A 14,940-nucleotide genomic window follows, 5' to 3' on the forward strand; every position below is an offset into this window, starting at 1 on the left:
TTTTTTTTTGTTTGTTTGCTTTTTTTTTTTTTTAAAGATTTTTCTTTATTTATTCAACAGACAGGGATCACAAGTAGGCAGAGAGGCAGTCAGAGAGAGGGGAAAGCAGGCTCCCTGCTGTGCAGAGAGCTCGATGCGGGGCTCAATCCTAGGACCCTGAGATCATGACCTGAGCTGAAGGCAGAGGCTTTAACCCACTGAGCCACCCAGGTGCCCCCCCACCCCTACTTCTGTGCCTTGCCTTTTATTGATCATTCAGGTACTTCAAGTTCCCTTCTCCATGTTTCCATTTTTAATTAATTAATTAATTAATTACTTTGAAAAAGTAGGCTCCATGCCCAATGTGGGGCCTGAGCTCACAGCCGCAGGATGAGTAATTGCATGCTCTATCGACCAAGTCAGCCACATAGGTACTCCCTCCATTTTTCACTCCTTAATCATTAGGAAAAATATTTCGTTCTCATCAAAACTTATCTCAGTGACCCAGAAAGTGTTAAAAATTATTATTTTGAATTATTTTATGAAGAATAAGATATCTTGAAAGTTGGACGGGGATAGAGGTGTTTTTTGGTTTTTGTTTGTTTTTTGTTTTTTAGCTTATATGCAGAAATCTGAATTTTGTTTTATTATTAATGGTGTATGAAATTTCTTTCACCTTTACAACTTAGTATTGATGTTTTATGTAAATTAAGAATGTTGTCAAATTTGAGAATACCTCTATAAGATCTTTTCCATATATGAGCTGTTGGATTTAGCTAGCTCTGACCTTGTGCATTTCAAAGATTTTTTTCTTTTTTTTAAAGTATTTTTATTAACATATAATGTATTATTTGCCCCAGAGGTACAGGGGCACAGAATCATCAGGTTTACACTTCATAGCACTCACCATAGCCCATACCCTCCCCAATGTCCATAACCCAACTACTCTATCCCTATCCACCCCCCCACACCAGCAACCCTCAGTTTGTTTTGTGAGATTAAGAGTCTCTTATGGTTTGTCTCCCTCCCAATCCCATCTTGTTTCATTTTTTCCCCTTCCCTATCCCCTTGGGGATAGAGGTTTAAGTCTAACTTCTGGATGCAAATTAGGTGTAGATTTTAGGGAAGTGGGTTTTGGTCATAAAAAAACTAGATCTCCAGTGTATGTGAGAAAGGTGAAGTAATACAATACCTATGAACTAAAAAATTATAAAATGTGTTATAAATAAAAGACCATACTTAATTGGGTTTTCCTTCCTAATTTGAATTTGTAGCTTAAAGATTAAAAAGTATTTGGTTGTAGATTTCATACAAATATGTGTAAATTATAAATGATTACAGAACTTCATGCTTGATGTGTATAACTCATGTCTGTGTATATGCCTAAAGACATAAGTGGAATAATGTTTATTGAAGCATTCACAGTGGTTATGTCTGAGTTGTGGGATTTCAGGTGATTTTTTATTTTCAACTGTCAGTTCTTTCTTTCTTTCTTTCTTTCTTTTTTTTTTTTAAGATTTTATTTATTGATTTGACAGTGAGAGAGGGACCAGAAGCAGGGGGAGTGGGAGAGCAGGAAGGAGCTTTCCTGCTGAGCAGGGAGGCGGGAGTGGGGCTTGATTCTAGGACCCTGGGATCATGACCTGAGCTGAAGGCAGTTGCTTAACCCACTGAGCCACCCAGGCGCCCCTCCACCATCAGTTGTGATTGAAATTTTAACAACATAAAAGTGTCATTTATAAAGATGGTGGTTGTAGTGAGGGAAACGCAGAGTTAGAGAGGGGTGGGACCCCCAGGTCAGTTACCCCCAGTTGCACAAGCAGGTTTGCAGGCTTACCCGTGTTCCATACAAAGGTCACAATTTTCTCTTTATGTCCCAGGGCAGAAAAGGTTGGGAAACACTGTGAAATATACATGCTCAAACTTAGTGTTGCCTTGTGAATACTGCAGGGTGCAACGCACACACACACACAGCAGTACAAGTAAAGTCTGATTTGTTAAAAGTGGAATTTTTATTATTCAAACTTTAATATAATTACCTGCTTTTCTTGCCACCTCCCCACGAATATTTATGGAGTGTGGGGCAGTCACTAGAAGTAGCTCAAGGAGAGAAGTACTAGTGGGGAACAATAATTTTGATACAAAGCCATTAGGAATTCAATCTAGAACATAAACTACCTTTTTAACAAGCTGATTTCCCTTGGAAATATTTGGGTTTGTTGTTTATGTAAGAGTGTTTTACTGTTATTTGCCTAGGAAGAGCCATTTGGGCTACATCCATGTCTGGTTAGAGGGCTCCCCCACGTTAACCTGCAGTTCGTAAGTTCCTCTGAGCAGATAGATCTTCTCTGGGATTCCTATGAATATGCACGGTGCAGTTTTGTGTGTGTGTGTGTGTGTTTAACATGAAGAAATTCAAATGGGCTGGAAACTTGCCAAGTTTAATTTTGACACATGTCAAGATTAGAGTGTGTGTGTAAATGGAAGGTCAGAGTTGTGACTTGGGGCTACCACTTTGAGACCCAAGACTCTGGGATGTCCAGCAGACAGAGCTGTAAATGCTAGTGCATGAGTGCTGTACATACTGATGGGGAATGCTGGCATCTTTCCATGTCATCGCTCTCTCAATTCTCTGAATCGCTAAAATGTTACTCTTTCTGTTGGGAATGGCCTGAAAAGCTATTCTCTCTGAATTCCCTGCTCCTGGGACATGTGCCTATTTGCTTAAAGACTGGTCTTTGAATTTCAGGTTGCAAAACACTTGTTCAGAAAACAACCACAGCAGTCTACTTCAGAAAACCCTTCTCTCTTTTGAGATATAACTGGATTGGTGATTCAGGTCTGTTTGTTAATTGCAATGAAGCTGCTATTGTAATTTAGAATGCTTGTTAAGAATAGTCCAACAGTCCTCTAAGGGACAATAGATAACCTGCTATGTGTCTTGCTTAGGGAGCTGGTAATTATTTTACTGTAAATGAATCTAACAATAGCCCATTGGAAAACCACAAGAGGGACAAGCTTTGAGGGAGGAGTGTAAAAATCAAGGCTCTTCTTTATTGACTACATTCATCAGCCCAAATTACTGGCAATAAAGTTTTTAGAGAGGTTCAAGTAAAGTAAGTAAAATAATTAAGGTTCTTTTCAGTTACTGTAAAAAATTTTTTGTATGAATACATCTTAGTTACTCATTTTCACCTTCCTTTTAATGGAAGTTTTAATGTTTTATATTATGTAATGGTGATTTTTTACTTTTTAAAAGGCTACCATATCAGATCAGAGACTTATAAATTATTCTTGTAGGAACTGCTAGGCTCTTCTCACTAACTTGACATGTAAGAGCTGCCTGCTATATTGAATTTTTGACTTATGCTAATTTTTTATTTTCTGGGGAAAAAACAGGTGTAGGTAAAAGTCAAGTACGAGTAAATAATTTTGGGTGGTGTCACTAGAGTAAATAAAGGGTAAGTTAGAGAAGCACATTTTCTTTCCATGCAAGGACTTTCAAAATGATGTGTTGGCTGAGGAAACTCTAGGTAAATTATTAATTTTCAAAAATTTCAAGAAATACACACACACACATATACATATTACTCAAAGCAAAACAGCTTGTTGTATGTCAAGCTGATGACTCAGCTATATGCACCCTTCTAGCATTAGGTCAAACCACCTTTTGGTTCCACTCTTTTCACTCTGTCCCTTTATGTCACCTGTGCTCTCCCCAAGCACAATTATTATTTCCTAGAATATTCAGTGCACATTCAAGGTTTAGGGAATGATTTACCCTCAGCCTTGAATGTTTCTAATCCCAACGTCTGTATGCCTAAAGCTTAAGACCCCTTCAAATCCCACTCCCTCAGGAAGTTACCCCTGATTGGGTGGAATGAATACCTCCTAACTCTGCAGTCCTACACAGTGTAGGTCAATCTCCATGTAACCTCAGAACGGAAGCTTATATGTCCTGTTTATCATGACCCCATTCCTGTGGTAAGATCATGGTTCTTTTGTCTCTTAACATTTCCTTTAACTTAGAGTGTATCATTCTTTATTATGGTTTTCCAGATCGTCCCTGTCACGCTAGGTGTTCTAACTTCCTACATGCGTTTCTTCTCCTCCATTCCTACTGCCTCTCAGCTTCATTCAAGCCCTCATTTTCCCTCTGAACTGGCTGCAGCGACCTCCTTTGTGCCTGTCCCCCATCTTGTGCCCTTGAATCCCTTCTCCACACTGTCCTCTAGAGGTATCTGTCAGAGTTCAAATCTGACCGTGCTGGTCTTCTCCATAGGGGCCGTTTGCCATGAGAATAAAGTGTAATCTCCTTAGTGTGCCAACTTAAAAAAAAAGGCTGTTTGTGATCTGACCCCTGTCCTTCTCCTGGAGACCAGATTCTTACTACTTGGGGCTTTATACCTTATATGCCAGCAGAGCCGAGCTAATCTTATATCACTATGAGGCTTCTGATCTGTTTTGATTCTGGACTTCGCTCAAAGTGTTCCTTCTGGTTGTAATGTTTTTCTTTAACACATAGTTAATGTCTGACCGTCCATCAAAGCTCCATTATTGCTTCCTCCAGGAAGGCCTCTAGCTCAGTTAGCTACTTTCTGGAGTCTTAGAGCATCTCAATCTATAACTTGTATTACATTCTTAGTATATCTTGGTGTATTATATTCTTAGGTGTATTATAATCAGTGATATTTTTATAAGGAAAAGCTAATTTCTTATTTATGATTGCTTTCTTAAGGTCTAGCCTTGTATTTGGCACAGTGGATTCCCAGTAAGTGTTTGAATGGACGGATGGAAGAGCAGAGATTAAGAATATCCCACAGGCCATACAAAGAAAGGCCAGGAAGACAAATCTTGGGGAAAAAAATCAAGATAGTAGTTTTATAGCAAAGATTCTGTTGGTGGCTTCGAACTTAAGAGATGAGTGTGTGTGGGGAAAAGGCCAGCAGTGTAACTCTTGTGGAAGGCCTGTATTGATTCTGCATAAATGTCCCTTTGGGGCAGGTAGCTGCTTAGGGGAAAGAAGGCTACCTTTCAAGATTCAGGGACTGGGCTGTGGTTGAGAATGTCTTAAAGGGATAGCCTGGATTTCATCTTTATTCATTTGGGATTCAGAGGTAGCCTGGATTTTGAGGCACAAAAGGACTTACTGGGGAATTAGGCTGAAACGCAGGCTGAAATCTTGGAGGAGAGCTGGAGAAAAATAGAAATGGTTGCAGGCTAGCTGTATAGAAACTTGACTACTGCAAAGCTGGGCTGCAATATTTAGAAAATGCAAAAGGATTGCTGAGCAAATGAGAAACTGACTTGCAGATCTCTTTGTTCTTTCTGCCAGGGGCCTGGATTGGTCTTAGATTCTGGATTCAAGAGGAGGGCTTAGTGAGCACTCTTAAGAAGGTAGGAGGTCTGGTGCAGAAGCAATATCAGGCTGGACATTCCAGTGAGCTTGGCTAGGCTCTTTCTTCTTTTGCTCACTTCCCATTTCTATTAACATATCATTTTTGCTATTGCATTTGCATCAGCCAGTCAGTGATTACTTTGGGCCTCTTACTACATGGTAAGCACTGTATAAAACTTTGCGATTCGAGTGGTGAACAAGACATAATGGTTCCTTATAGAGCCTAACTAGCGAAGTAAATGTGCTATGAACAAATAATTTCAAATGTAATTAATCACACGAAAGGGGTAGTGCACAGCAACTTGGGAGAATATAGCTTCAATTGAATTTATTCTGGGGAATCAGGGAAGGGTTGTAGTTGACATGACATTTAAGCAGAGATCCAAGGAATGAGGAATCTTCTAGGAGAAGTAGGGTGGAGAATGTCTAGCATCCTCGGTGTAAGCAGAAGTCCTGAGGTAGGTTAGAGAGGCCAGATAGCAAGGCCAGCATGGTCAGGAGTTTATATGAGCCTAAAGAGCAATAGGAGGCTTTTTCTTGGAGGCTGAAAGAAACCACATTAAGGCTTTTAGACCTTATTCTAAAAGTTACAGAAGTCGACTACTGGAGAGTTTTGACTTCATCATGTTTGTTTTAGAATGATTGCTCTGTCGGCAGCATGGAAAATAGACTGAAGTGGGGCAAAGGTAGAAAAGGAGTATCTGGTTAAGAGGCTATTGTGATCCAAGCACGAGATGATGCTGGCTACATCCAGGTAGAAGTGGGGAAGACATCGATGGGTAGATGGGGAAGATGGGCAGGAAGAGAATAGTCGGTTTTGGCCAATTGGTTAGATGTGGCCAGAAAGAGAGAATCGTTAAGACTGACTTGTAAACTTTGAGCAACTTGCTACATGGTGGGGTTCTTTTATTTTTCTTTCTTTTCTTTTCTTTTCTTAACTCTCTCTTTTTTTTTTTTTTTTTTGAGGTAGGTTTTGCATAGAAATTTTGTGTAGGGTATTCTCATGGGGGAGGGCTAAGTGCTCTTTTTCGAGATGCCTCTTTTGTATGCATAACATCAGCAGAATACAGTTGTATCTTTCCAGAGGATTGAAGAAAATGCTGTGAATAAGAAAATAAGCAGATAAATACTTGTATTTTCATTACATGGAGGTCTTTTCAGGTCAAACTTGCAGTCTGTAAATTATTGAAACATAGATATCGTCTAGAACTTACTTTGATTAAACTCTTTACCTTGGAAACTACTTTCCAAAGGGTAGGATGTTATTTGGTAAGCCTTTTGAAAGTTGCTTTTGACAGCTGATTTCCTCACATAGTAGCACCAGGTTTCTTCTCTTGTGCTTCATATTTTTTTAAAAGAGGAAAAAATGTTTTCCTTTATAATGAACTCTGATAAATATGAGATAATTGATGGATTATATCTGCATAAAAAGAATCAAGTGCTAAATACAATACTCATGATAAATGGAATACATTTCGATTTTTGGTCTGAGATTGCATTCTGTAACTGTGCTCAAGAATAATACTGAACATTTTGAACAAATGAAAAGCACATCAGTAGAAGAGGTTTCTTTAAGGTAATACTGAAGTTTATTTATCATAATGGGAGGCAGGTAATGATAACTTTCAAGTAATAGAATCTATACTATAATACATTCACTTGACACATTTTCTCTGAATGTAGTTTTTTTTTTTTTTTTAAATGAAAGATAAGGGAGAGCTTCCTCTTGCCCCACTTAATGGGCAGCTACATTGTAGGCACTACAAAAAGCAAATTAGTGGTTTTCAGATCAGTGGAGAAGATACCCATACACACGCACACACACAGAGACACACACATATTCAAACAAACACACACACCCACACACCTGGATAGTGCAATGAGTAGGAATTGCAAAGGTTAATAATATGCAGATACCAGAGAGTGATGCCTACATTGAATCTTGAATGGCAAGGATATTTAACCCATATGGAGAGAGGTGTTCTAGAATCACAACATAGTATGTGGAAAGAGCAGATGGACAGAGGTGTTAAAGACCATGGCACGTTCTGGGAAGTTCAGATTGTTCGAGATGGTGTGACCAGAATATTGGGTGCTTAAGAAGGAGATGCAGCAGTGATGCTAGAGAAATAGGTAGAAACTTGACTGCAAACACCTTCCTGTGCAAAGTTAACAAGTCTGACCTTTATCTTGAAGACTTTTGGTGGTTATATAAGGGTTTTAAATAGGGAAGTCATATACTCAGATTTTCATTTTAGAAAGATCACTGCACAAGGTTTTGTTGTGTAGCAGAAGGGACAAGCCTGGGATAGACATGAGTGGCTCCCAGGTTTTGACTTCGAGTGAGAAGTTTGATTATCTTTTTGCTCATATCTTATTTATCAACACAGTTTGATGCTTATGAATGTTACAGAATTGGGAAAAGAGACCCAGGAAAAGTCCCAGAGAAGCATTGATCAGACAGGTAAAGGATAAGAACATGGTTTCTAGATGTGTGCATGCCTCAGAAGAGAAGAAAGAGGTTTCAAATAGAAACCAGTGGCCAACAGTGTCACATATTAGAGACAGATTGAATAAGAACTAAGGTTTCATCAAAGGGGGTGTCACTGGTGAGTGTGAAGAGAGCAGTTTTGACTGGGTTATTGAGTGTAGGCAGATGTGGGATTGTTGAGAACTGGAGACTAATTATACATTGTAGTTGGGGTATATAGTTGTTTCTTCAGTTAGCTGAGCAAGAAAGGAAAAAGGGACCCAGTGATAGGACATGGTGATATATGAGTGGAGCGGTTTTAAATTGTAAGAGGTACTCCTTTGGTTAGGTATAGTACGGGAGAGAAAGAGAGAGAGAGAGATTGATTAAAGATGCAGAAGAGGGAAGGCAACACTGATGGATGATAGTCCCTGAGGGAAGTAGAATGAATGAGATCCAACACCAAGGTGGTGGGATTGATGATAGAAAAGATGGATGTGTTTCCCCTAAGGAAGGTGCAAGTAGCCAAGAACAGTGTAGCTCCAGGTATGTTTGTAAGGGGACTTTGATTAGGAAATGCTTAGGGAAGCATTTCTATGTGGTATCTTTGTTCATAGTCTTCTTGTGGATGAGTTGGTAAGGCTTAGTTGGAATGAAATATATAATTCCATATTTTGATAACAAAATTCTATCATTTTTTACCTTATCTCATTAATAACTTGTTTTTTAAGTGTAATACATACTCTAGCAATTAAAAATCATTTTTAACATATACATAGAGAGGAAAATACTTTTATTCATTATATAATGCTAAAAAATACAACAATTATACTTTTTTTATTCTTACACTATAAAATGAAGTAAATGATACTCTCTCTGAAGAGATAGGCCATAGTATATATCAAACACACAGTTTTTGTGTTTGCTGCTTATTTTTACAATTATTTGCACACTAGCATGTTTTCCAACATAATATGAGTCTGATTTGGCTTAAAAATCTTGTCATTTGCTCATTCTTCTCCATGAATTTTTTTTTCTTATACAAATTGCATTTGTTAATGCTTACATATTTTTTGAGCATGTTGAGATAATATAATAATACAAAAATTTAAAAAAAGATTGATGTTTGTTGTGACAAGGAAATGAATCAAATGATGGTGCTTCTTAGATGGGCAGATGCTGCTTTTGATACAAATTTTCAGGAAGCATCTCTCATCTCCACAGACTCTGCCCTATCACATAATCAATCGGCCTGGGTATGTGAGCTTAGATGCTGGATGCTTTGCCGGCAGACCCAGTCCTGATGCCAGTGTTCTGAGCCTGGAGTCCTCTCTCCCTGGGTGGGCTTGGCTTTTGCGTCTTACATGGTCACAGGTCCTGGCTGTACTTAATTTGGAAGCAATAAAGAATGGGCAAGATTTGCAGATGTCTCCCAGTTACCAAGGGCCAGCAAAGATTGTAGTTTGTACAGAATTGTAAAGTTTTACTCATATCTCTACCCTATGGGTACAGTTTTCATTTTCTGTTTTGTTTTTGTTTTGTTTTTTTTCCCCCCGGGGTTGAATTTTCGAAGCCAGCAAGTTTACCTTTTTGCCATTGTGTTTTCCCATTGCTCCCACCACAGCGCTAAAGTCTGTATACTAGAAGGCTGCCCTGGGCCAAACTGTGAAATAGGTGAAGTTTGTCTTAAACATCCGATACCTCTTTTTCTAACTCTCTGCCCTCGCCAAACACATACTCCTAAGTTCCTCCTGTCTATGGGGTTTCATGCAGTGTTAAGTGACTGATTGCATCCTAATATCCTAAATCGTCAAAGGACATAAACTTTTAAAGAAATTGTCTGGGGGGAGTAACATCTCTAATACCAGAATTTAAAGTTTCATTGTTGGGGGCGTTGATGGGTGAGAAAATTGGGGACAAAGACCTTCTAATTCTAAAACAAATGTATAATTGACTGCTTCCTCTGCTCTTTTTGAAAAATTGGGGTTATTAATAATTAGTGCCAATTAAAAATCCCTTGAATTATCATACTGGAATATGATATTATACAGGCATGAATGGGCCAACTTTTCCTTATTCTTCTGTGAAGAAAATACTCTGTAATGATATGAAGAATGAACTGAGACTATTTTTATACAATGGCTCATGAACTCACAGACACCAGGGAACAATCATTGTTTAGCATTTCAATCTGTGGTCTATCTTGGAATCATATTTTAATTAACCCAGCCAACACTTTTGTGTGTGATAAGTGATATTATCCCTGGAGTATAGCATATAGAAAAAAAGTGTAATCTAATCTAAAAGTATGAGAGGGGGAAAAAAAAATACTGCTCTTATCAAATCTGTTAAAAATTGGGTTAAAGAGATAGCTCAAGGTTAAGGGTCTCCTGCTAAGAAGTTGCCCAGTTAATCAGAGAATTGGGATAAGAGCATCTGAGCTTCTGGCCTCTTTGGGCACAGAGTCACTGTTTCCTTTGAGGCTCTGTTAATAATCACAGTAAGTGACCTCAGGAGACCATGGCTTCTAGCAATGAAGCAGATGGCATGCTTCCCCCGTCACCTTACAGCTCATGAGCTATAATGCTACCCAAGTGGGATGCGAATGTTAAATAATAACAAATTAGGCTGTGTTGAAATCATGGCTTTGAATATATCTCAATAACTTTCTGTTTCCAGAGGACTTTAAGTTATATTTATAACTCATTCAAACTACTTAAAATTCCTCTAATTCAAAATCACTATGGTTCTTTTCAGTGCTGAAAGAAATAGCTATCTGGTAGGACCATACATACTCTGATGGTGAATTTGTATTTAGAAGGAAGAAAGGAAACCCAGCCTCACAACTGGGTTAAGGTCCTATAAAAGTTTATAGAAATATAATGTATTAGTACTAAAACTTTATAGAAATATAGTTTATTCGTACTAAAAGGAATCTAAGAGGTTAGGAGGAAATGGATTTGTAACTGGGATCTTCAGACCAAACTCATTATCAAAACCACATAGATAACAGGGATTTAAATCAGTTAGTAATAGTCTTTGGAGGAGCAAGCTTTCTGGAACATTGGAAAGCTAGGGCAGAGAAATTGACCAAGGACACCCAGGCTCTGACTCTGCTTTCTCCATATGGAGTGGAGGCTGTGACCTTGCTCATGCTGGGTTAGAGTCAACAACAGGAAGAGCTGCTGTTTGTAAACATGCCTTTAAATGGAGGCAGGTCTGTGGAAGCCCACGTTCTTTCTGGGTAAGTGATTTTAATCACATGTATAAAAGGGCAGTGGCATGGCAAGCATTTGGTCATCTCACAGACCTGGCAGTAAGATTCCACATCCTTGGCTGATTAAACCAGGGATTTGTCTAATCCCACAGTGGGCATATGTAAATTCAGTTAATCCCTGATTTTACAGATGAAGGAAATGCAGTTTAGAGAAGAAAAAAAATGACCTCTCTAAAGTGACAGACATCTTTGGTATCAAAGCTGGTGATAGAACCTGGGTCTCCTGACCCTGATAGTCTATAGCCTCAAAACTCTGATAATACTCACCCCATGTTTTCTCTTAATGACACCTTCATATTTCAGTCACTTTTGCCTTCATTCATTTAACAAGTATTTAGTAAGTTCTTGCAGTGGTAGAACAGGAGGGAATAAAACAGCTGTAAGTTCCTGCTCTCACAGCTCTTATAGTCCAGGAAGACAGAGTAGTTGAGTAAGATATGGTTGAAAGTATGTTTCAGTATGTTTGAAGTGTGTCCAACGGCAGTAAGTGCAATGAAGAAGATGAGGTGGAAAAGAGGCATGGAGTTGTGTGTGTGAGCGGGCTGCGGTGCTTTTCAGTAGAGGGGTCAGGGAAGACCTCGGTGGCTAATTAGTCACCTTCCTAGTCATGTAGTCATATAGGGTCTACTCATGCAGTGTCTACCACTTCTGTCTTTCCCTTTCCCTGAATAGAAACAGAAAGCTCCCACTTTATCTCTTCCCGACCACAGGTTCGTTCTCTCTCTCTCTTGCTCTCTCTCTGTCCTCTCTTGTCTTATTGCGAAGCATCCATTTTCTTGCTTCCAGCCCAATTTTCAAAAAAATTGAACCTGAGTCATACCCCTCCCCGCCTCTGAAAGCTTCAGTGACTCCTCATTCCACACAGGCTCTTGACCAGGATGTTCAAGTCTTTCCCTGTGGCCGTATCTCTTCTTCCCTCCAGCATCCCCTCCTGTCGGACAGGCCACTCTTTGGTCTCCCTATCCATCTTGACCAACTCTTTCCTCTTTTAGGATGCTCTCCTACCAGTTGAAACTTTGTCTGTCTTCAGAGTTCATCTCAAATTCTCAAATGATGTCCCTTTCCGTGAAGTTTTTTTTTTCCCCCCTCTGATCCTTGCCTCCTCCATCCCTGCTCCTACCCTGAAAAAAAATTAAAAAAAAAAAAAAAATCCAGTTTGTGACTTAAGGCTAAGAATCGGTCTTCTACTCATCTTTCACTAGCGGAACTTCTGGTCCACTGTAACTGCTCCGTAAGGGTTTGCTGAATCAAATTGAATGATACTTAATCAGATTGGACTGACAGTCAGGTATCTCAACAAAGAATTGACATTTCAGTGTGGGTTCAATATACTGCTCCTGAAAATGTAGCCAAAGTATAGGAGAAAGAGTATTTAATAGAACATATTTCAAGCAGGAAGAGACTTTCAGGAATACAACCTCTTCTGTGCTCAGGGACAGTTGAAGAGAGAATGTACTCACGTGAGTTTATGTGGGAAGCTGGCTGTCAGCTGAGCCATGTGGAAATGAATCTGCCTTAAACTGTTTTCTGCTAAAATAAGCAACATTTAGAGATGTTGTCTATCTCTTTAGGTTAGTACTAAATTATCCCACAGCTTTCTGAATCTCATCAAATTAATAATTGTTTCCAGTGATCTGTAAATAGGCTTACTTTAAGCAATTAACCCATTTGCTTTGTGAATATAAAAGACTGCAGGAACAAAGGATTAGAAGTTGACCAGGTCAGTTGAGGATAACTGGGTCCTTGCCCATTGGTTCATCCCCTGACTACCGTGCCGCACAGCTGTGTACCAAAGACTTGCCTCTGGAAAATTTAGCCTTTTCTCCACCTGAATCCACATTTACCATGACGTAGGAGCTGCTTTTTCAGCAGTGAAAAGAGTCTGGGAATGGACGGCTGCTTCTATCAGCAGTATTCGGTCCCTGGCATCAGGGGGGAGGGGCAGCCTGTGAATTGGCCACATGAATTTTCCCTGGATGCTGACCTTGCCCCCAGTCTTTTCTGTCTTAATTACTCGGTCTGTCTGTCTCACTTTCTGGCTTATAATCCGTTCATGGCTGGTACTGGTATTTAGCCCTGAATTTTGTACCCATAGGTTGAATTCCTTTTGGACAGAAATCTTAAAAAAAAAAAAAAATCTGCTCAGAGGATTAGTTTCTTCTGGGTAAATTTTCTAGAAGTGAATTTGCCAAGAGGGTACATATAAAACAACACAAAATAAACAAAATCTCCATCTGCTCTTTCTAGCAGAAAGGATTTGGAAGCATCTTTCCTACCCAAAGGATTAGACTCTGTTGGGCAAGCTCACAGACTCAAATCTGGATCTCTTCTCCTGGAATGATGAGGCCTTTTAATCCTACATAATTTTAATCCTACATAACATAGATGAGCCTAGTACCCTTATTCAAGTGGTAGTCATCATCTCATTTGAAGAAAAGACAGATGAAAAACAATGAGTTGTTATGCTTTGAGACACTTTTTTTTTTTTTTTTAAGTTTTCTGTATTAACATGTAGGTGTTTCACTTTAGGGGTTAATACTTTATTAGTTAGAAATTGGGAATTTTTCTTACACTCTGAAGCTAATCATGGAGAATCAGGACCATACTCCCTATGTCTGTCTGTGAATATACTATGGCTCACCCACTCACCTTAATCAGAACCTTAGGAGCCATTTTTTAAATATCTAAAACCTATGTGTTCTACCTTTTAAATATCTTTTTGTATTAGGGTCACCTGTGGCATTCATTTAAAAGTCTCAGTCCTCATTTTTCTTGCCTACCAGTGAAAGTGATACAGACGACAATTCCCTTTTTCCTGAAATCAGTTTGTTTGCTCGGTGTCCATGGAGCTTGCTCTCCTGGTTCCTCCTATTTCCCTAGTCCCTCCTCAGTTTTCTTTGCTTGTTCTTCCTCTTTCTGATCTCTCATAACTAGAGACCCTGAGTGCTCAGTTCTTGGATGTTTTCTCAAACAACACTAAGTCTCTTGATGATTTCCTGCAGGCTCATGGTTTTAAAAACCATCTGTATGAAGATCTCTCCCAAATTTGTGTATCTAGCCCAGACTTCGCTACTAAACTGCACACTCATTTATGCAGTAGTTCACTTCTCATTTACATTTAGATGTCTAATTAGCTTTGAAGTCTAATATATAAGGTTGAACTCCTGATCATTTCTATGAAACCGGCTCCTCTCATAGTTCTTCTCATCTCAGTAAATGGCCATTTCATCCTTCCAGGTTCTCATAACCCCATAACTTGGGGTTATGCTTGACTCTTCTTGACTCTTCTCTTTTTCTGACATTTCATCTGTCAGAAAATGTGGTTGGTTCTATCTTCAAAATATATCCACAATATCGGTAAATTCTCACTACCTCCAAATTGCCATTATCTTTTACCTAGTTTTTGGTAATGATCTCCTAACTGGTCTCCCTGTTTCTGGCTATGACACTGTACAGCTTTTTCTCAAAACACGAGTCACAATTACCATGTCATTCTCTACTCCAAACCCTTCAGTGGTTTCCCATCTCTCTCCAAGTAAGAGTCAAAGGAATTATAACCACGAAAATGGCACTATAATAGCCAACTCTTTAGTTAGCACTCTGAAGTCATTTTTCTATGACTTTCCTTTCAGTCGCAATATAGCAGCCTCACAGGCCTCCTGAGTCTACATAGAGGACCAGACTGTCAAATGAGACAAACATGAATCAGTGCTCTTAACCTGTACTAACTCTATTAGATGATATCAAGGACACAAGCAATCAGAAAGCTTGTACAAACTAGAGAGTGGTCCCTGATATCAAGGGCACCTCCTAAGG

General features: G+C 39.1%; 1 protein-coding gene across 4 annotated transcripts in view; it reads left to right on the top strand.

Annotated features, from left to right (window-relative positions):
* IMMP2L (inner mitochondrial membrane peptidase subunit 2) overlaps window positions 1-14,940 on the top strand; it is an 855,652-nt gene that overhangs the window by 255,639 nt on the left and 585,073 nt on the right. The gene's annotated exons all lie outside the window — the stretch shown is intronic.

The sequence above is a fragment of the Mustela nigripes genome, chromosome 4, assembly GCF_022355385.1.
Source record: "Mustela nigripes isolate SB6536 chromosome 4, MUSNIG.SB6536, whole genome shotgun sequence".
In the NCBI taxonomy this organism is placed as follows: domain Eukaryota; kingdom Metazoa; phylum Chordata; class Mammalia; order Carnivora; family Mustelidae; genus Mustela; species Mustela nigripes.